Genomic DNA, 24,462 nt, shown 5'->3' with positions numbered 1-24,462 from the left:
GAGATCTCACAGACGCAAATTGTAACTGCTGAGGTACGAGAGGAAACAGGTTCAAGTTCAAGTTCAAGTTCGGGGATTTATATAGCGCACTACTCACCCGGAGGGTCTCAAGGCGCTTGGGGAAGGGGTTCGTTATTTGTCTAATAGCCAGGTTTTAAGTTCTTTTCTGAAGGAGATGTGATTTTGAGTAAGGCGGAGGTGAGTGGGGAGTGAGTTCCAGGTCTTGGCAGCCTGGAAGGAGAAGGATCTGCCACCCATGGTGGATTTTCGGATGCGCGGGACTGCGGCGAGGGCTTGATTGGACGATCTTAATTGGCGGGTGGGTGTGTAGAAGGACAGTCGAGTGTTGAGGCATTCGGGTCCTAGATTGTACAGGGCCTTGTGTGCGTGGGTGAGAAGACGGAACGTAATTCTCTTGTTGACGGGAAGCCAGTGGAGGTCTTTTAGGTGTCCGGTGATGTGATCCTGGCGCGGGATGTCCAGTATGAGTCTCGCTGATGCGTTTTGGATGCGCTGGAGTTTTTTCTGTAATTTTGCTGTGATTCCGGCGTATAGTGTGTTACCATAATCCAGTCGACTCGTGACCAGTGCGTGGGTGACAGTCTTTCTACTCTCGAGGGGGATCCAGCGGAAGATCTTTTTGAGAATGCGAAGTACGTTGAAGCAGGAGGATGAGACTGCGTTGACTTGTCTGGACATCGAGAGAGAGGAGTCAAGGATGAAGCCAAGGTTACGTGCGTGGTCTTTGGGTGTGGGTGCTGTGCCCAGAGCGGAAGGCCACCAAGAGTCGTCCCAGGCAGAGGGGGAAGGTCCTAGGATGAGCACCTCCGTTTTGTCAGAGTTGAGTTTTAGGCGGCTATGTTTCATCCATTCGGCTACTCCTTTCATGCCTTCGTGAAGATTGGTTTTGGCGGTGTTAGGGTCTTTGGTGAGGGAAAGGATTAGCTGGGTGTCGTCGGCGTAGGCGTAAGAGATGATGTTGAGGTTGTGTTGGCGCGCGTTGGATGCGAGTGGGCTCATGTAAACGTTGAAGCGTGTGGGACTGAGTGATGATCCTTGTGGTACTCCACAAATGACTTCAGTGGCCTCAGAGTTGAATGGGGGAAGTCGGACTCTTTGAGTTCTCCCGGCAAGGAATGAGATGATCCAGCCCAAGGCTTTTCCTTGTATGCCGATGTTGCTGAGGCGTTGTATAAGGGTGCTGTGGCAGACTGTGTCTAAAGCGGCGGAGAGGTCGAGTAGAATGAGGGCCACTGTTTCTCCGTTATCCAGTAGTGTTCAGATGTCGTCTGTCGCTGAAATTAGGGCGGTGTCGGTGCTGTGTTTGGCTCGAAATCCGGATTGAGAGGGATCGAGGGAGTTGTTGGATTCAAGGAAGGCAGCGAGCTGGCTGTTGACGGCTTTCTCAATGACTTTGGCGGGGAAAGGGAGGAGAGATATGGGTCGGTAGTTTTTAAGTTCAGAGGGGTCTGCTGTGGGTTTCTTCAAGAGGGCTCTGAGTTCGGCGTGTTTCCAGCTTTCTGGGAAGGTGGCAGAGTTGAACGAGCAGTTGATGACATCACGGAGATGGGGTGCGATGATGGAGTCAGCTTTGTTGAAGATGTGGTGGGGGCAGGGGTCGGTTGGCGAGCCAGAGTGGATTGAGTTCATTAGGCGGATGGTGTCTTCAGTGGTGATTGGGTTCCAGGTGCTGAGGTTGTTAGTTGGTGGTGTAGGATCTGAGGGGGGTGGGGAGGGTTATTCATTATGAACATTGCTAATGCGACCAATGCTGACGGCGATGCTTCACATCTATGTGCAGTTAATCTTCTAAAGGAGGTAATCCAACTTTCGCCTACAATGATAGGCGACTTTTTGTCAACAGACATAGAAGATTTCATGTTTTCTTCAAGCCCTAACTCTGACTTTTAATTTTGGCACATAGTGTTCTGAGAGACTTTGAATTTCACCTTAATTTTCGAAAACAAAGACCTTTTCCTATAATTAATTGTTTTTTTTTCAAATTTTTATTTTTCATTTTTTGGCACAAGTAATCTGCTTATAGTAGAACTATTCATAGAGAACAAGAATTATTTGAATACTTCCAGAGACAATATATATATATATAGCCTTGTCCACAAACACAGTTTTATGTAATCTGACATGAAATGGTTTCGGCCTTTTTTCTTCTGTATTTAACGAGCCATCTCATAAATGTATATTTTCATGATTCATTCAGTGAGCATTTAAAACTGTCAACATGTGCTTAGAATGAATACTTGCTTCAATGTGAACAGCACCAATGCAATAGTTTGGATGCATAATTTACAATGTATTTGAAAATTGCTTTAAGCACTTCATGTATAGATATGATTTGGATATGCTTAACATGTTTAGAACTTAGTAATGTCGTACATAAGAAAGTTGAGTGGGTGTTGTATGTCGATTTAGATTCTGTATGCATTTCCCGATTCGTGCCATTATATAGGTACATTTCAAATTGCCCTTATATAGGCATAGATATCCAGTCCTTATTTAGGCATAGTCCATGCTACCCAAATACAGGCATGGCTACTTCCATCTGTTCATCTACCTCACAGCGATTTCTTGAAAAACCAGACTCTTAAGCTGTTAGGGACTTTCCCTTGCTTGGATATTGATATCTCCAAGAACTCCTTCATTATGCATGAACATCTATTCCTTAGGGGTTCATTTGTGACGTTGATATGCCCGACTTTACATCAATGCTGGCATTCCTAAACACCTTGAAGGTATAAATATACCTTCACTTGCTATGGCAAAGCACAGTGTGGTTCAGTGCAGTTCGACTACCCACTTGCACGACGCAACTCGCCACAGCAAGTCCCAAAGGAAGCCAACTCTCCAGCTGACACACTGACCAGAAGCAGTCCTCCTCCTGACGAGAAATCACCCTCCAGTATTTCTGACTCCCCTTGCGGGGTGTTGGGAAATCGAGTCCCGAGAAAGAGATACCAACCTCTCTCATTCTAAGGTATAGAGCTGATTAGAACCTAGAGAAACCTTTCGCAGATTTGTGGCAAAACTAAACTTAAGCTACAGCACCTACTTCTTCCCTGGTACTAGACCTAGGTTAGGTACACTAGGGTAGGCGTATTTTAGAAGCACCAGTTGAGTATTTTAGCCTGTATTATTTATGTATGTATTTTTATATATGTCATAGCAACAGACAATGCTATTACAGTATTATTTAATATTACTGTTTACGCTGTACGCATTATACTTTGCATTCTGTCTAACAATTGTAGCTGTTCATATCTCTTGCATGAGAAAATAGACTGTTCAATAAACCCTTTTATTGAAGCGCCCGTCTCTCTATTTCTATGCAACTCTGTAGAAACGAAGCATGCACGATTGACTGAGTGAAATAGTTATCTATTGTTTCCACGACTCTGAAGATATTGTTCCGATTCTAGGGGAAACAAAGTTGTCATGTTTATGCGGTTGTCAGAAACTAATCCCTTCTTGTTTTCGAGAAAGTTTCTAGTGACCTCTGAGTTATCTGGCACACTCACAATTAAGTTTAATATACTCGATAGAGACATACTGACCTCAGTCCTATGTCAAATCTATAGTGGATGTTATTCCAATGCGCAGAGCCTATTGGAAATATAGGAACTACACTACACTACAGGACTCTGGGCTCACCCTACATCAAAGCAAATGTGAGTTCATAAGCAAAGGCTTAATTTCTTCAGATACACAATTTAGGTTGAGGGAGTCGTACCCACCCCGTAAAGTGGCGAGATATCAAGGAAGCGCCCCTACCATCCACAGTAACAGAGGTTCTCAGTTTTTAGGTATGGCAAATTATTGTTGCTGATTCATTAAAGACTTGACAACCCTGACACAGTCACTCTGTGACCTCACCACATCTGCAGTCCCCTGGACTTGGGGTGCAGAGCAAGAACGTATGTTTCAGGCGACCAAAGGTGCCTTATCAGCTGACACCACTCTCATGTACTTCGACCCCAGGAGAAAAAAACACCATAGCAGTAGATGCCGGCCCAAAGGGCCTGGGATCTGTGTTAATACAAAGACTTGAAGGTGGGAATTGGATCCCAGTGGCATTTGCGAGCCAGTCCCTCACTATGACCTAGCAGAGACACTTGCAAATCGAGAAAGAAGCAATAGCTATACTCTGGGGATGATGCCATTTCCATTTGTATGACTACAGACATCCTTTTATACTCAACACCGACCAGAAGCCCCTCATTCCACTCTTTCCAGAGGCAGCCTCTTCACCACCCCCATAAATTGCGAAGTGGATGCTTCAACTTCAAGAATATAATTGTCACGTCGAATACTTTCCAGGGTCCCAAAGCCCCGCAGATTATCTGTCAAGGGACCGCTGGGCTGGTAAGTGAGAGGAAGAAGAAGAGGCTGATGAAACTGAAAAATCTGTAAGATAAATTGCAGAACAATCACACCCTCTCCCAATTTCCATGGAAGTCATTTGTAAAGCCACTGCACAGGACAAATGCCTCCAGAGAGCACCTGAGGCAGTCAGAAGTAATCAGTGGCAACCGTTCAAAGCACACTGGGGTAAAATACGCGAGATGCTCAGAGCAGTCTAGAAAGCCTATACCACGTCCTCCAGGAGTTGTTTACTGACCCAGATGACTGTCTCCTCTGAGGACATCGTCTGGTCCTTCCCACCAGTCTCACCAACCAAGTGTTTCAGCTTGCCTATGCCGGGCATCAAGGGATGGTCAAGACTAAGAGTGTCTGTGAACAAGGGTGTATGGTTTCCCTTGATGGATGAGCATGTCGGTTGCATGCCATGTGCGTACTAGATTTTTGGGGACTAAAATGCGCTGCTGTGTTATTTTTGGCAGGTAATTTTGGGTTGGTATGTCATTCAAAAAAAGTACAATGGAGCGAGGAATAGACTCTGTAATTGTAGCCGAGTTTCTTTACTTTCCATAGGGTAATATAACTGCTGAGTTGGGCCTGTCACTTTCGCCTTGTACTCTAAACACTGAGCCTGGGGTGGTCGTTAATTCACTAATTTGTCACCTCCGGAAAACGGAGCTGCTATGTTTGACATGCTTATCTGGAAGAGGGTGGCTTCCATGCGCTCTGCAGGCATGTGAAAAGTCTCTTTTACAGCCACATTCAATCAATCAAAGCATTTATATAGCGCACTACTCACCACATTGGGTAGCTCTGCACCAAAGCTAAACAATATTCAGAAGCAGTGTTCATATAATACTGGCTGCTCTTCACACCTGCAAAGGTAAGCTGCTTCCGCGAATTTGAAATACGTGCATACTTCCTTTAAAGAAGCAGTGCAAAATGACTACTAAAGGAACGAACGAGAAGCATTAGGTAAGGCCTTATTCTAGGATTCCTGTTCCATTCATGGGGAGAAATCCACGTTTGAAATGTGTGAAACCTTACACCGTGACCAGCTACTTTCCCACACTCACAGATAGGAACGCAGTTGTTCTGGAACAGTTTTCCAGCGTTGCATCACTGAAGTCATAGGAATTGTGAAAAAAGCATCACACAAACAGCAAGGACAGCAGTTGTATTCAGTGGACAGTGATAAGGATGTAGTTAGCATGTAGCTTATGCTGGATTTTGGAGCACACTCTTGAAAATATATTACTAAAGCATCATGCGGTAGTACACCATCATTTACAGAAGGCACATCTTCCGTTGAGTTGGCCACCAGTTACGCAGGCACAGGTGTTCTGATGGGATTATGAAACACACAAATGATAACGTCTGGAAATTGGGATTCAGTGAAAATTTAGTCTGTGCATCATTAAGTAAAATGACTTTATTTGTTTTGATCCAATTGGAGTCTCTGCTTCCTTCGCATTTCAGAATTATGGTGATGTTCTTACATTTGTGCTCTCCTAACTGCTTGTGCATTCCGGGATGTTTGTACAGTTCAATTGCAGCAGGGTTTTGAATTCTGATTTTGTGACAAAAAATAGCATCCTTCAACCTTTCCTTTTTTGTACCCAGCAAAATCGTCTTTTTTCACTTTACAAAATTCTTTCACTGCAATCAGAGAAAGAAAATTAAATACCAATCTCCCTTTTAAAACAATATGCAGCAATTTCTCAAATGACTGAGTCTGACATTGGACCTCTCTGAATGCACAGAAAATGTGAAAGGATAAAAACAAAATATGAAGCCATCTTTATTGCTCTTTCATCTTCTAAACTCCAGCATTGTTATTTTGGACATGTTGCAGCACCCCTGCAGCCTTACTTCCAGCGAGCACCTCTGCCAAAGCACAAAGATTCAATAGAGTAGGGATAGAACTAAACTAAATGGTATATTTTGCACCTACTTTCTCAGTGAATTCGGTCATCCACCTATCCATCTTCATTGTTCTTACTCTCAATCCACCTTTCCTCACTTTGTGCACCCATCCATACTTCTCTACCCCCATTTATTGATCCTTCTTAAATCTATTCATTTCTCAATCCATCCACCCATCTCTCCAACAATCTGTCTTCCTTTGTTCTATTCATCCATCCATCCATCTTTCTCCTCGTCAGAACTCCCAGTCCATCCATCTTTCTCTTCCATTCTTTGCATTCTGTTGTGTTGTCCTGTTGCATTTGTTCCCATAATCCACCGTTTCATCAAACTATTCTCTTGCATTGCTATTTATGATTGCTCTCCATCAAAGTCACTGAAGTCATAAACAACATGTGAAAGGTTTTTATCTTACATACTTCCCAGAGGCACCCTGCCCACTGACTAAAGTGTGGGAAGAAGGGTTATGCCACCCTACCGAGTTAATGCACCTCCGCTAGGTCCTGTATGGAAACAGGCCTATATATCAGCATCTTGCATAAAACTGTAGTTATTAGGGGCACCCAATACCTAATCACCCTTCCTTGTTTACTAAATAGACAACACCTTCATACCAGAGGTCCTCACGTGTTGTAAAGGACAAACCTGTGAAACAATCTCTTAAGTAGAGATGGGGAAAACATAGACCTCATAGGGCCAGTTACCTCCTCTGGCCTGGGCAACACAGCTGAAAATCTGTCAAGTAATGAATGTGCAGGTATCTGCCCCCCTACCCTCTGATCTAGGTCCCTGGCATTGTGATTGGCGATAAGCTAATATTGTTTGAAATGCCGCACTTGATAACACCTCTTGGTGGTTACCGAATTTTTGATTTAATTCAGCGTTTGTGTGATTTCTTTGAAGATCAGCCCTATTGTCAATCTGTTGGTAATTTGTTGCATACTGTGCACCTAGCTCAAAAAACAAGGAAGTAAGCAGAGCATCTGAATAGTAACCTTTCCTGTGTCCCCTGGCTGGACAGAAAACCCAATATAGGCTTTAAGCTTTCCAGAATATTTAAAGAACCAGTACAATGGTTCAGCTGGATGACGCAGTGGTTGTGAAACTACGGAAAGAAAGATGGATCAAAGGTCCCAGCCTCACTGTTGATAATACTGCAAAGTCGCTCTACCAGTCTTTACCTATCTGTTCCTCTTAGCTTAAGCTTTCTCATTTGTCTACCTATATAATTATCATATGAAATATATTTATTGATTCATAACTACAACTTCACAATTGCTTTATTAATTTTCTGACTTTCTCAAAATTGCTTGGAAATGCATCATTTGCCCACTCTTTTTTTCAAAACCTTTTCGGGGGAAGAACCCCCCTCTGGAACCCAACTTTTGACGGGCGGACTCGCACGCCACCGGCGACGGGACTCACAAACCTTTACGCCTCACCACTTTCAAATGTCACCAGCTGCCATTGCCTCCACGGTCCCTAAAGCAGTGAGCAGTGGACGTGGTGAGGCCAGCCTCCCCGGAGTCTCAGTGGGAGGAACAGAACTCTTGCAACTAGACACTCTGGTGAGCTGTCACACTCGCACCACGTATGAACTACACCGCAACCCGGTGCCCTTGACCCGGTTGCAAGATCATTTGTCGTGACAGTATGCACTCCGACACAAGGTAACCCAAGTTTTCCAATTATATTGTTTCATTAGATAGTGAAGTCACTGCTCTGTACTGTGATGTTTTGATTATCATCTCAAGCAACAACTTATGTTTCTGTAGACTGTGGTTGCATTTGTTTCAAAATAAAGGAGGAATGTTGAGTTGTACTGGTGAAGTAACTGGTACGAGGACATGTGTGCCATAGAATGTATGCAAGGAGGGGCTTGGATTTGTTACCTCCCTAGAGAGTGTGATGGTGTGGTCCTGCGGTCACAGGGGCGATGTTTAATAAATGCGGGGATGGTGAAGCAGGGTCAAGGAGACCCCCCTGCGCTGGAACAGGGGACTAGTCTACTCCCTGTCTCCGTGTCTTTCATTAGCCTGGGCAACGAGGGCCTCTGTAAGACTGGTGCCTCTGTAAGGCTGTCTTCAGCACAATTCGATTGTTATCAGAATACTTTAAAACAGCCTATGATTAAAGCACCAGATTAAATATACTGCATGCACAGTGTATGTTAGGGATGACTTGTAGCACACATATTCACCAATATTGGCTTCTTGGTGCTAGAATTAATGATAAATGTTATCCAAAGTTAAAGCACAACGTCCAAGTTAGTAATAAATAATGCAGCAATCATACACGCTAGTGATTCGCTAATGGGTGCACCCTGTACTAGAATTCCCTGGGCATTGCTAAATTTTACACCCATTCAATTAATTTATACAAAATAAAATGTATAGGTCCAAATGTTAGCGTGTAGTCAATGTCAAACTGACAACGTGCGCACGTTTAGGGAAACAATAATGGCCAGCTCCCTTATGCGGAAGCCCGGCACCGTAAATGTGTGGCACATGCGGTGCCCGCAGCGGCGGCACATCACAGGTCCAGGGATGCCGAGTTTTACACAGTGGTTGAAGTGGGGAAAAAAGAGTAGGGGAACAGTGGGCGGAGAATCAGAGGGCAGGAATAACCCAAGGATTGGATCTGTGGGTGGAGCCAGAGGTGTGGCCAGAATGCGCAGACATCCCAATTTTTACTATTTGTTTGGCATTTCACTGCCCAGTTTAATCAACCAATGGATACACATGAATATTTAAGGTTATAATGAGTTATTGACATTAAAATATATTCACAAAGTGGGATATGCTTCTAAGACCTAAGACAAATAAACCTGTCTTTGTTTCCACTTTTAATACAGCATCCCAGCAGATCAGACGTCTGGTCTTGCGCAACTGAAAAATTCTAAACACTGGGGGTATGTATATGGAGAAGCCACTTTTCTCGTTAAGGCGTAGTCAGAACCTGAAGGACCTTTAAGTCCATACGAGACCTGGAGTTACTAATGTCACTAGGGACACCATCTCAGTAGCGGGTCTACCCAGCGTGATGGGCTACACCAAATGTGGCACATGTAGCGTATGCACCCTCATGTCTAACACCAAACACATTGACTTGGGCCTTCCCACCCCATGGGAACAGAGATCCCACACTAACTGCAATTCCGAGCGGGTTATCTACCTTATCACATGTCCTTGTAATAAATTTTACATGGGGATGACGAGTAGGAAGGTGCGAACAAGGATCACAGAGCACCGGAGTACAGTGAGATGTGGCAGATCAAATACCAAACTGACAGCACATTTTTTAGAAATGGGACACTCTGCTGATGAACTAAGTTGGACTTTCATTGAAAAACTGAACTTAGGTAGGCATATGACAGATGACCAGCGTATTTTGCTTCTTCAGGAACAGAAATGGGTTTATCGCCTCAAAGTCATATCACTAGTCTCAACAATGACATTCCTTGGCAAACTCTGGGGAGAAATTAGATGATTTGACATTGGTGGGCGTGAACAGCAACATTTGATCAATTTTGGCATCACATTAATCAGACTCGTGTTGCATCTGTTCGTGGAGAGATAACTGGGGCATCCTCTGGTGATGTTGATTCTTATTTTCTGCTTCACCATTGTGATCTGGGATAGACACATATGCCCTCTTTTATCATGCTACCTGTAAAAACTAAAAACTACTTTCTCCTGTACCTTGCTGCTGGGTGCCATCTAATCTAAACTATGTGGTGGCACATCTGGCTCCTGTACTGAGGAATAGTATTGTGTGCCATCCTCTGTATATGGAGTTATGGTGGTTTGATGCTAACCCATAATTTTATATAATTTCTTCTTTGCTGTGGGTTAATCAAGCCCTCTTTTGTTTGCTGTTCACCCTTCTGATATGTATCAATTTGAAAGGGAGGAGCGCAGGATGTTTGTCGTGTGCCACTATCGTTGGGTGTACTGAGCTTGCGGTGATGCCAAAATGCGGCGCGCAACACACTGTATTTGTGGCCTGATGCGATCCCGTAATTTCATCTGTTTTGTGGGTTAATCCAACCTTTCGTGTCTGCTGTGCTTCCCTCTTTTGTTCATCTACATGGAGGAACATGGGATATTCACCGGGTGCCTATATTGTTGGGTATATTGGGACCGAGCCCTTTGTTATACTATGATGCGGCGCGCTATACGCCGTATCTGGATGCGGGTAAGAAATTGGCAGAGGGTTTTGGTCTGCGGGTCGGGCATTTACACAAAGCCGCGACCTGGACTCAATCCCTCATGATTCCTTTGCGCATCACGCCGGACGTAATTACATCAGACGCGTTGTCACGTGCGGCGCGTGGAACCAATAGTAACGTCGGAGTCAGACGATATCTGAAAGAACTTCCGGAGCCGCTTCTGACTACGTGGCGATCCGGAGGCAGGCAGTTGTGCGAGGTTTCTCCCTCGGAACAGTAAGGAGGTTACAGGGGGGGCTGTTTATTCTGTTATTGGATTATGTAGGCTCTCTTGCACGGGCTTACTTCGGCTTACATCGCAATGCAAGGCTCGCTTACTTGTTGTTGGTGATGCCCGTGGCAGGGTCTTATTTAATGATCATGTATGATGAAAAAAGCATTTTAGTGATACTCTTACACTCATCTTGTTCCTTGGGATACAGGTTGTGTTCTTGGGACACCTTACTGCAGGGCGCCATGTCAAGTTTACGACTAGGATAAACTCGGTGAGTACATGAATGGGAGCAATCAAATGTCTCACAGTGATGATGTGTGTGGGACATACATACTTTTTTGTAAATACAACAGCTGGATAGACGCTTTGGACTTAGAGATATGTAGAGACTCGTTTGTTTGTAGCATTGAACATAGTTCTTTTACCCGTAGCCAGGGGTGATGAATATATTATCCTCACAGGCTGTAATAGTGGACCAATTCAAGGGTACTTGTTGTCATAACCGATGGGGTGGCTTGAATAAGTTTGTAACTCTTTGGAACCCATATACAACATACTCATGTAGGATTATATATTATTTCAGTTTTTGTTTCCCGTGTTGTTGGGATCCCCTCGACACGTGGTGATTCAATTGGAATCTTGTGTGATCAGCCATTTGGTACTTTGACCGAACTACGGTTAGGCCAACATCAGGACTGGTAACGACATACGACCTGAAGAAGGGCTGACCTTTAAGGCGCAGTAAGTCGGTCGAAACATGCTGACACAAGTGGTATTAGGAGGGTTGTTTTGAGAACTCTAATATTCTCTTTGAAACACTACCTATCCTTCTTCTCTTTTTAATCCTGGTTGTGGAACCTATTACTAAAGGTTTGTTTGGTATCCTCAAACCAGTTTTAAAGCACTTCCTTATTAACTGCACTTGTCGCACACCAGTTCTAGTCACAGGGTGACACTCATTGATTACTTTCTTGTGTGTATATATATATATTACCTACTGGCGGTCGCCAGTAGGTATATATAGTTAGGATTTTTTCTCTATGGAACTTTTGAAAATTCTATGTCTAATAACTTTGGCGTTTGTGGACGGAATCGGCTGAAACTTTCAGGAAAATGGCACATTTTGTTTCTGAGCAGCCGCTTAAAATTTGGGGGGGGTTTCGTCAAGGGGGGGCCGAGAAAAAAGGGGGGTCCCAAAACACGTTTTTCCCATTCATTTTTCTGTAGGGCGTTTGGCCTCACTTTTAGCTCGAACGGCTGAATGGATTTACACGAAACTTGGCAAAATTGTAGGGACTGTTAGCCCGATGTGCCTTTGCTGGGTCTCAATATATGTGCTCCAGTGGATTTTGAGAAATTAACGTTTTAAAAAACAGATATATCTGTGACAGCGTCCCGGATAGCGCTCCAGATCGCGTACTTTTCGCATAACGGAGCTTTGCGAAGCGAAGCTGATTGGCTCTCCGGCGTCTGTCAACATTCTAAACAGTCCGGTGCGGTCGCCATCTTGTCTCTCGGTAGGATCGAGAGACAAGAGGAGGAGAAAAACGAAGGGGGAATTTAATGAAAGGGGGCAAGGTAGACTCCTCTTGACCTCCTAGGAATGATGTTGGGGTTATTAAAGGGTCCCGTGGGGCAAATAAAAAAAAATAGATTTTTTGCGGTAGAAGCGCTTCTCGGTTCGCAAACCGGGTCGCAAACTGGTAGCGAAACGTGAATTTTGTCATTTTGTGTTTCGATTTAATTAAATTACAAGATGGAGGAAAAGCAATGTGAGTATTGGGTATAAGGGGGTATGGGAGACGTATCCTGACCCCCTATGTTTTCTGAGGGTGGTTGAGGAGGCTCATATATGTTGATACTTGTCTTCCGGCGGTTGCGCGTGAGCGTTTTTTTTTTTTTTGCCGCTTGACTTCTGTTAACGTTCGATTCGAAGGAAATCAGGAAGTGTTGACCGCCATTTTGACACTGCGAGTAAATATATTGTTAAAAATAATTGTTATAAATTAATCCGTATTGATAAACATTGTCTGCGCCATCTTGCTTTTTTCCAATGCCACACTTTTGTCGTGCACGGCAGCCATTTTAGATGCCTTGACCAGACCCACTCTCTGCACGCCGCCGATCCTCAGCATGGCTCCCCACCCTCGCAAGCATCTCCCCCACGCACTGGTCACCCCTGCTCTCTCTCTCATGCATGGGCCATAAACCTCCCCCCATCTGCGCTGCTCTTCCCTGAGTATCACACCCTGTGCCCGCCCGACACCTCCCTTTCACCCTATTCACTACCGCACCCTCTGACACTCCTCTTCCTCTGTGTCTGATTGTCCAGGCCGGTCCCAGGCTATCACCTAGCCCTGCGGATGTAGTTTATGGCCCCAACTGTAAAGAATCACCCCTGTTCAAAGGAGTTACAGTAGATCAAGGCCCCCACCTCATGAGATCCCTCACACCACACGCGTTCCTACTATCTGATAACGATCCTGTATTGTGATTGGGGAGGGGATTCTCACTGTAAGGGTGTGTGGGACCGAGCCTGAAGCGGAAGATTCCAGGGATGCCTTTTTGTACATCAAAGTCTTCACAATTATGTGTCACATTCAAAATATATAGTACTCCAACAAAGTAGTAGGATTATAACACTTTAATAACTTATAAATATATACAACGCTCCAACAAAGTAAACACGTTAAAAAAAACTTTTTAAACAACTATTTACATGACATTGCTTTAACCAGGATAGACAAAGAAATGACACAGTGATGTAAAAGTTTCTGAAAGAAATGCCAAGAACGTCCCATGTGAAAGTGAATTTTATCTGGCAATTTTTTTCTTTTCCTTCTCATGAAAAGAAAGTTAATGCCAGGTTCGTTACCTGCCTCATCTGCAAAAAAAAAACTCTCGAGAGGGACCGAAAAAAAATATAGCTATGGTAATCATACCATGCATCTGCACATGGAGAGGTGGCACCCTCTTAATTATTCTAAAGCACAACTTCGTGATTTGGTGGATAACCCCCGACCGGCAAAAACATCCACCAATGACTTAGCAATAAGTGAGTCAGAGGCAAGGGAAACGGTCCCAAATCTGCAAAATAACTTTGGGCAGATGAGATTGACTTGTGTAGCATGTGGAAAATTAATTTCATGCGGAGAGATGAGTATTACTTTAATAAATAGATCATATGAAAATCATCAATGTCCAAAACGTCCTAGAAAGTAATTTTTGTCATTTTTGAGGAAGAGAGATAACCTACAGTGGTACGGGGTCGTTTTCGTTCGTACTAGGGGGCCAGGTGACATTCCTTCGGGGTGGCTTAGGGGCATTTAAAACAACTTCCCTGATACAGGTAGCATATAAAGTAGAGGCTAAATACCAGGATCTTTATCGATTGCTTTATGCTGTACAAAAATGAAAAACACATACAACAAACCTGGACCATTCATATTTTCAATGTTTCTGCGTACTATACTTTTTAACCCTTAACTAATTGAGCTGCTTCATTTCACCTGCTTTTTAAAAAAAAAAAAAAAAAAAAATCGGAAACAGTGGCCATTTATTCGAAACTTACCAATCTACGCGTTACAACTACGTTTGCTTTTTCAAAAACCTTTAATAAAAATGTTGGTGCCCAAATACGGGCCTACAACCCCGTGGGCCGGCCACGGAGCAGGCTGGAACTGTAAATGGGAGTGGGGGGGTATTTATTTGTGGAAAACATAACAGAGAGTCAGTGGTCGTTGATTTCATAGTAAAAAGTGCGACAAGTGCAACAAAATCAGATCGATAATTCATTGTGAGCAAGTACCAAAAGTGTCGACAATTCGAACCTTCAATAATAAATACAGTAATAAATGATGCATTAGAACTTTATATCAATTCATTGTTCGAACGTGTAATCAGTACCCGTACCATGTCAATTCATTGTTCGAACGTATAATCAATACCCATCCTGGATCAATTCATTGTCCGAACATATAATCAGTCTTATCCCATATCAATTCATGTGCTAAAAACTGCATACATATCTCATGATATCAAGGCTGAGCAATCGGGGCACAACAAGGAGTTGAGAGTTTCATTTGTACCGGCGCCATTTTGGGTGAGGTCAGGAAGGTCCAAGTATAGTCAAAATGTCTCCACCAACTCGTGGTTGGACCGGGACCTCTTTCGGCAGTCCAAATGTTTTCGTTGAAGGGTAGCAGAGGGGACTGCTGACATGAACCATCAGTCAAAGTGGGGTGGGAGGCAACAATCTCTCCTACCGGGTCATACTGGTGTCCCACCGGAACTGATCAAGTTGGTAGTCTTGCAGGATTTTGGTCATTTCAAGACTGAGGCCGGCGCGCCGACGTCCCGCGGCTACGTCGTGGTCCTTCCGTGGGTGATCATGGCAGTCATTCCCCATCGGGGGTCGGGGGCCCCCGTGGCTCTTATAGAATCTTCAAAGTTGAGGAGAACGTTTCTGGACGCAGGAAACTAGAAGCGTCGTTGCACCGCAACAGTGGACGAGACCCCCGCTGGGTGAGCGGAGCATCATTGCCTCGCAATAGTGGACAAGACCTTTTGTTGGGTGAGTGGAGCGTTGGGGGTGCAGCTGAGGGACCCCCACCTGGGGGGGTGGGAGAGGCTTGTTCGCGCCGCCTCTCCCTCCCAGCGCACCCCACGCCGATACCTGGCGTTGATATCCGTGATGTCCGGACCAGGCGATAAGAGGGGGGGGGGTCGGAGGCAGAGGCAAGACATCCCCCCCCGTGGCCTGCAAGGCGGCAGAAGAAGGGAATCGGGAGACCAGTACATTTCGGGCCATCCACCCCACGGCTGATGGCGGTTAGCTGGGCCCCGCCCTGCACGTGTCGAGGCCTCATCTTCCGGATGGGCGTAACCGTGGCCCTGTTGCACTTCGGGAGTTTCCGGAATGGGGGTAGGTATCTGCTGATTTGTATCTATTTCATGTTACCGTTAATGGGCGTGGCGGGCGGTGGGACAGACATGCTTGGAGCAGTGGGGAGGTGGCGGAGCCTAGCTACCTCGTGGCTGCCGTAACGTCAAGCTTGGCTTCTTTCACTACTTTCATGTTTCTTATTTCTAGCGAAGTCAAAACCTCATCAGTGGCCTACTGATTTTGTTCGATTTCTTTCCCTTCCTTTTCAAGTGTGTTTCATGCTAAAGTTTCTGTTTAACAGGATACAGTGATTACTTCGTTTTTTACATATGTCTTCTTTATTAGGGGTACTCTCCGGTTGAGCCAGATGATGTACCTCTAATAAATGGTCCGGGTGGAACTAGTTTCTCAATCAGTGGGGAGTAGATGGGCATGACAGATTACAACGGGGGACAAAGGTCCGCATTACCCACCCTTCACTACTTGCAAAGACTAGACAGAATATTTCTATTCCATGTTATTTGCAAACAGAGAATACCTCGAGAGAACTATTCCTTGAACAATAAATGTCCAGCCAATCAATCAATCAGTGGGGAGAAAAACAGGCATGACGGATTACAACGGAGGACAAAAGTCTGCATTACCTATCCTTCACTATCTGCAAAGGGAGACAGAATATTCCTATTCTTCTCTGTTTGTAGACAGGGAATATCTCAAAGAGCAATAATCGATAAAAAATTAGTAGGATTATAACACTTTAATAACTTATAAATATATACATCGCAACAAAAACAGTAAACACCTTAAAACATTTTTTATTAAAACAGAAGCAACAATGACAACTAGCAGTAGTGATATCCTGGGCGGGTGATGGAACTGGGATTGTTAATGGAAAAAGATCTACAGAGAAAGGTATTGGTGAATTATACTTCTCCAGAAATTTAAAACTCACAAATGTTTTATTTGTGTAATCGTTTCAGGTCAAACGGATTGTGGGACAATGTTCAGAATGGAAGAGTCACCAAAAGGCAAAAAGTTCCGCTTGACCCCGGGAGCCGGCCGCCTATGTCGGGGGCGATCTCAGGCCACACCAGGGCAACAAGACTTGGGGAGGGGGTCGGAGCCAAGTGCCTTCTCCGAGTCCGCGCCATCACACCGCCCCTCGGGGGCCTCCGTCAAGCGGTTTAGGGAGGTACCGTATCACATTGTTTTCAAATGCAGTCAGGTCCACAAACGGCCCCCACTTACTTTGAGAATAGTGAAGCTGCAGCAGGTGCAAATAAGCTTTAGACAGTGTTACAAGCGCTGCTCAGAACTCTGAACTATGGCACCCAACATCCAGGACTTATGCCATTTGTGCAAGGCAGTGACATCGAAGCAACTCAGGGACCAAAACCATGAACGTACACTCATGTATGAAAATCTTACTATTGATGCTTGACTGAGGCCAAGGAGATCAGAGTGCATGAGTCTCATGCTCGATCGATTGAACTAGCCGGATCGGGCAACTAAAAGTATAAAATAGTTATGTAAATAGTTATTTAATAAAATGTTTTACCCTGTTACTTTGCTGGTGTGTTGTATATATTTATAATATTTGCATAGGGTTTGTCGTTATTTTGGGTGGGGTGGGTGGCGGAGCCGAGCTGTCTTGCAGCCATCATCGTGTGGAGCTCAGTTCATCTCACTAGTTTCGTATTTCTCATGAGGGGTTGTTCTTAATGTTTCTATTTTAGCGAGGTCAAAAAGAGATCCCATTAGTGGCCTACTGATTTTGCTCGATTCCTTTTGTTTTTTTAAACGATTTTTCACTATCTGCAAAGACTAAACAGAGTATTGCGACTCTGTGCTTGTTTGTAAATAGAGAATGAACCAAAGAGAACCAATTCTAAAACAGTAAATGCTTGGATAACAATCAATCAAATGGAGAGAGAAGCAGGCACGACGGGTTACAACGGGGGCAAAGGCCTGCGTTAACTACCCTTCACTATCTGCAAAGAGAGAGTACTCCTAAGAGAAAAGAGGGGGGGGGCAGCGTTCAAAGCACATCAGCGTGCATAAACACGAAAATGTTTTTACCTATCACGTACTTGACATTTGACAGCTTTTGATATTTGCTATTAAAAAACCATTGAAATTCACTGAAAAAACCATAGGTTATAGACCATATATAGTTAGGAATTAGCATTTACAAAACCTAGAAAATTCACTGAAATAACCATAGGTTATAGACCATATATAGTTAGGAATTAGCATTTACAAAACCTTAATTTACTCACACAAAACCATAGAAATTCGCATATATAGTTAGTTGCAATAACTATATATCGCGCACCCGCAATCCACTGCTGATGATGTCACATATTACATCATTCATGACATGGTCAGTGACATCACTGATGACATCACTGATGACATCTTAAATGACATCACTGATGACATCTCAAATGACATCACGGATGACATCTCAAATGGCATCACTGATGACATCACTGATGACATCTCATTTGACATTACTGATCACAACACTGATAATATTATTCATGTGATAATACGATGAACCTCTTCAGACTCTAATATAACCTAAGATACAATCAGTGTAAATAGACACTCACAGACTGTCACTCATCCATGGAGTTACTCACACACCTAGTCAGTCATGCAAAGAATCAATCACACCTCCATTTCCTCAACTATACAGTTATACACACCTTACTAATTCAAACATATTCTAACACATATTTACTCTCTTATACAATCTCTCATACAAGTTCACAATGATTCATAAAGCCACTCTCACATTCACTGGCTCTTATACACAGTAATTTATATATGTGAACTCTCACATGTACTGTGTTTTACATATGTACTTACTTTGACATGTAGCACTGAGATATCCATTCACTCACCAATACACTCGTACACAGTCAACCACCCATACAGCTGTTTCCACATGCAGTTTTGAACCCATAGATCTAGTGAATCAACTGTTCACACATGTATGCACAGAGTCACACACCTCCCAGCCACCCCCACACACACACTCACTCTCCCATACAAATACTTGGGCAACCAATCAATAACTCATATAGCTACTGATCAAAACATGCAGCAGTTCATAGAACAACAGATATAATGATGCACAAATTAAGACAGTTTAGTCACTAACCCATGCACTCAGTGAGACACATTTAATCACTCACTCATACAGTCAGTCATGCACCTACTAAATCCTTCATCCAGACACTTATACATCCACTCATTCTTCAATATGTAAGACATATTTTAACTTTACAGAAACCTACAGTCACTGGATGAAGTCATCAGTGATGTCATCAGTGATGTCACTGACCATGTCATGAATGATGTAATATGTGACATCATCAGCATATATATATATATATTCACTGAAAAAACCATAGGTTATAGACCATATATAGTTAGGAATTCGCATTTACAAAACCTTATTTTACTCACACAAAACCATTGAAATTCCATATATAGTTAGTTGCACTAACTATATATCGCGCACCCGCAATCCACTGCTGATGATGTCACATATTACATCATTCATGACATGGTCAGTGACATCACTGATGACATCACTGATGACATCTCAAATGACATCACTGATGACATCTCAAATGACATCACTGATGACATCACTGATGACATCTCATTTGACATTACTGATCACATCACTGATGATATCATTCATGTGATAATACGACGAACCTCTTCAGACTCTAATATAACCTTAGATACAATCAGTGTAAACAGACACTCACAGACTGTCACTCATCCATGGAGTTACTCACACACCTAGTCAGTCATGCAAAGAATCAATCACACCTACATTTCCTCAACTATACAGTTATACAAACTTTACTTATTCAAACATATACTAACACATATTTACTCTCTTATACAATCCCTGATACAAGTTCACAATGATCCATACAGCCACTCACACATTCACTGGCTCTTATGCACAGTTATTTATATATGTCAACTCTCACATGTACTGTGTTTTACATATGTACTTACTTTGACATGTAGCACTGAGATATCCATTCACTCACCAATACACTCATGCACACAGTCAACCGCCCATACAGCTGTTTCCACATGCACTTTTGAAACCATACATCTAGTGAATCAACTGCTCACACATCTATGCACAGAGTCATACACCTCCCAGCCACCCACACACACACTCAGTCTCCCATACAAATACTTGGGCAACAAATCAATAACCCATATAGTTACTCATATAGCTACTTATCAATACATGCAACAGTTTACAGAACAACAGACATAATGATGCACAAATTAAGACAGTTTAGTCACTAACCCATGCACTCAGTGAGACACATTTAATCACTCACTCATACAGTCAGTCATGCACCTACTAAATCCTTCATCCAGACACTTATACATCCACTCATTCTTCAATATGTAAGACATATTTTAACTTTACAGAAACATACAGTCACTGGATGTTGTCATCAGTGATGTCATCAGTGATGTCATTTGAGATGCCATCAGTGATGTCATCAGTGATGTCACTGACCATGTCATGAATGATGTAATATGTGACATCATCAGCAGTGGATTGCGGGTGCGCGATATATAGTTAGTGCAACTAACTATATATGGAATTTCAATGGTTTTGTGTGAGTAAAATAAGGTTTTGTAAATGCGAATTCCTAACTATATATGGTCTATAACCTATGGTTTTTTCAGTGAATTTTCAAGGTTTTGTAAATGCTAATTCCTAACTATATATGGTCTATAACCTATGGTTTTTTCAGTGAATTTTCAAGGTTTTGTAAATGCTAATTCCTAACTATATATGGTCTATAACCTATGGTTTTTTCAGTGAATATATATATATACATACATATATAAGCATATATCATCTGTATATCTATATAAATACAAACATAAATGCATGCATACATATACTTATATGCATACAGATGCATGTTATTTACATGAAAGTTGAAAAAACACTAATAAAAGCAAAGCTAAAAAGCCACCTCATTACAAACAGAATGGCTTTAACTTAAACGAGGGCGAGATCTATTGCATTTTCAATGCTTGTTTACTTTGGTTCCATCAAGAAGGCATTCAGATGTGTCACACATTTGCCATAAATTCTGAATGTTAGCACTCTAGTTGCACATTAGATCACTGTAGTAAAGCTACTGCTCACCAGGGACATCTGCTGCTGGTATTCAAAGTGCATGTTTCAGTCTGCATGTCAGAATTATTTTAATGAAATAGAAGAGGATTTGAGAAGTCACTCAAAATGATCCCTAATTTTTCTTTCTGAAGCACTAATCATACTTTCTATGGCAAAATTAACCCCCTCATGTTGTTCCTTTTTAAATTGAGTGTTTTCAGACTTACCACTTCATTCCAATCAAGATGGCTTCTGGTGTGCCATACTTTTGTCATAAGTAAGACTGTTAGCGCTCTAGTTGTTCTTTAGAACACTCTGGGACATTCTGTCATTGGGCTATACTTGGGGTACATCTGGGTGATATTTGGGCTATATTTAGGCTCTTTTGTCTCTGGTGGCCATCTTGGGAGACTGTATGTCAGAATTTTTTAATGAAATTGAAGAGGGTTTGAGAAGTCACTCAAAATGTGCCCTAATTTTTCTTTCTGCAGCACTAATCATAATTCATATGGCAAAATATACCCCCTCATTTTGTTCCTTTTTAAATTAAATGTTTTAAGAGTTACCACTTTATTCCAATCAAGATGGCTTCAGGTGTGCCATACCTTTGTAATAAGTAGGACTGTTAGCGCTCTAGTTGTTCTTTAGAACACTCTGGGACATCCTGTCATTGGGCTATACTTGGGCTACATCTGGGTGATATTTGGGCTACATTTGGGCTCTTTTGTCTCTGGTGGCCATTTTGGGAGACTGCATGTCAGAATTTTTTTATGAAATTGAAGAGGATTTGAAAAGTCACTCAAAATGTGCCCTAATTTTTCTTTCTGCAGCACTAATAATACCTTCTATTGCATAATATACCCCCTCATTTTGTTCCTTTTTAAATTAAATGTTTTAAGAGTTACCACTTTATTCCCATCACGATGGCTCCAGGTGTGCTATACCTTTGTAATACGTAGGACTGTTAGCGCTCTAGTTGTTATTTAGAACACTTTAGGAGGCTGCAGTAGAGCACAAAGGAATCAACTGACAGTCTCTGTCCTTGTTGGATGTACATGTTTTACTGAGAATGTCAGACTTCATTTTCACATGACTGAGAATGATAATGTGAATTTACAGAAAATATGCTTTCAGTTTAGCTTATAGATCCCCTTCCAAACCACTGTGGGAAAATCATGAGATATTAGTTTTCTTTCAAACAATATTCATGATATCACAGCAGAAGGTTTTTTCACATGGTAAAATCACCTTAGAACCCACCACAATTCCTAAAACGAGTATGGTACCATCAACAAATGATTTATAATGTAACTAAAGTCCTAAAACTCTCTATTAACTACAATGCTTTTTAATGAGGTGCTATCATGTATATTGGTCCCAAGATGGCTGCCAACACTTCTTGGATGAAGTGCTGACAGCCAATCAGATCAGATGTGTGGTTAGGCTCCGCCCAGATATATATCTTTTTTTGAACCTAAATTACTCAAAATCCACTGGAGCACATATATTGAGACCTAGCAAAGGCACATCGGGCTAACAGTCCCTACAATTTTGCCAAGTTTCGTGCAAATCCATTCAGCCGTTCGAGCTAAAAGTGAGGCCAACCGCCCTATGGAAATTAACATGGGAAAAACACGTTTTGGGACCCCCCTTTTTTCTCGGCCCCCCCTTGATGAAACCCACCCAAATTGTCAGGGGCTGCTCAGAAACAAAATGTTCCATTTTCCTGAAAATTTCAGCCAATTCCGTCCACAAACGCCAAAGTTATTAGACATAGAATTTTCAAAAATCCCATAGAGAAAAAATCCTAACTATATATACCTACTGGCGACCGCCAGTAGGTAATATATATATATATATATATATATATATATATATCCAAAAGCTTCTCCCAACAGAAAGAAAGAGGCCACACCAGGGAAGCACTTGGAGAGAGCTTTAATCTAAAGCACACAGAAACATGGCGAATGCATTTCAGCAAATGCTGCCTTCTTCAGCGCCAGGGTTAGAAGTGGAACCGCAGCCCAAATGCTTGATTTTGAATATCCTGCTGCGTCCTGATGGGTGGACATCTGCCCCGCCCCTCTGCATCTTAAATGGTAACGCCTCCTGTGTGTTGCCCGGTTCATGGCAACTACAGTTCCCAGAATGCCACATTCTGTATCGTGAGGCGTTGCTGTGGCGGAGCGGTCTCTCAAACTCCAACCCCAAAGTTCCTCCGTGCGCCAAATCAAGCTCTCTCCTCCCGTCCCTGTCTGCAGCAACCTCCAAGTCTCCGGAAAGTTATAAGCGGTGAACAGGCAGGAAATCCGCTTGTCCGACGTGTAGTCAGTGACTACCACCCCGCCCCATATTTCTCCGAACCTGAAGGTGGACCAGGGATATCCAGGTGAGTGGAGACAAAAAGTTCCGCCGAAGCAGGTACCAGTAGTCCCAGGTCACTTGATGCTGCAGGGGCCTCTGGCGCGGTACTGGAGAACCACGCAACAATGTCCAAAAGCTTCTCCCAACAGAAAGAAAGAGGCCACACCAGGGAAGCACTTGGAGAGAGCTTTAATCTAAAGCACACAGAAACATGGCGAATGCATTTCGGCAAATGCTGCCTTCTTCGGCGCCAGGGTTAGAAGTGGAACCGCAGCCCAAATGCTTGATTTTGAATATCCTGCTGCGTCCTGATGGGTGGACATCTGCCCCGCCCCTCTGCATCTTAAATGGTAACGCCTCCTGTGTGTTGCCCGGTTCATGGCAACTACAGTTCCCAGAATGCCACATTCTGTATCGTGAGGCGTTGCTGTGGCGGAGCGGTCTCTCAAACTCCAACCCCAAAGTTCCTCCGTGCGCCAAATCAAGCTCTCTCCTCCCGTCCCTGTCTGCAGCAACCTCCAAGTCTCCGGAAAGTTATAAGCGGTGAACAGGCAGGAAATAGGAAGGATATATATATATTACCTACTGGCGGTCGCCAGTAGGTAGTTATAGTTAGGATTATTTTCAATAGGGAAATCGCAACATTCTATTGGGAATAACTTTGGCGCCGGTTGAGGACTCTGCCTGAAAATTGCCTCAAATTTGCCTCACGGCGCTCCGGTCCTTGCCTGAAAGTTTGACGGGGATTCGTCAAGCGGGGGCCGAGAAAAAAGGGGGGTCCCAAAACGTGTTTTCCCCATGTTAATTTCCATAGGGCGGTCGACCTCACTTTTAACCCGAACGGCTGAATGGATTTCCACGAAACTTGGCAAAATTGTACGGACTGGTAGCCCGATGTGCCTTTGCTATGTCTCAAGATATGTGCTCCAGTGGATTTTGAGTACTTTAGGTTAAAAAAAATATATATATCTATAAGCGCGCCCCGGTACGCGCACCGGGGCGCTAACCAGCGCGCTACACGAGTTTGCGCGTGGAAAGCTGATTGGCTCTCGGGTGTCTGTAAACATTCCAAACAGTCCAGAGCGGCCGCCATCTTGTGTCTCGCTAGGATCGAGACTCAAGAGGTGGCAAAAACAAAGAGGGGAATGACCAAAAGGGGGCAGGATAGACCCCCCCTGGCACCCTAGGTTTGATGTGGGGGCCATAAAAGGGCCCCGCGGGGCAAATTTATTTATTTATTTTTTCGATTTGCACGGGGGGAGCGCCCGGTACGCGCACCG

This window comes from Lissotriton vulgaris, chromosome 2_1 (genome assembly GCF_964263255.1).
Source record: "Lissotriton vulgaris chromosome 2_1, aLisVul1.2, whole genome shotgun sequence".
NCBI classification, from domain to species: Eukaryota; Metazoa; Chordata; class Amphibia; order Caudata; family Salamandridae; genus Lissotriton; species Lissotriton vulgaris.
Note: the sequence above shows the minus strand (reverse complement) of the source record.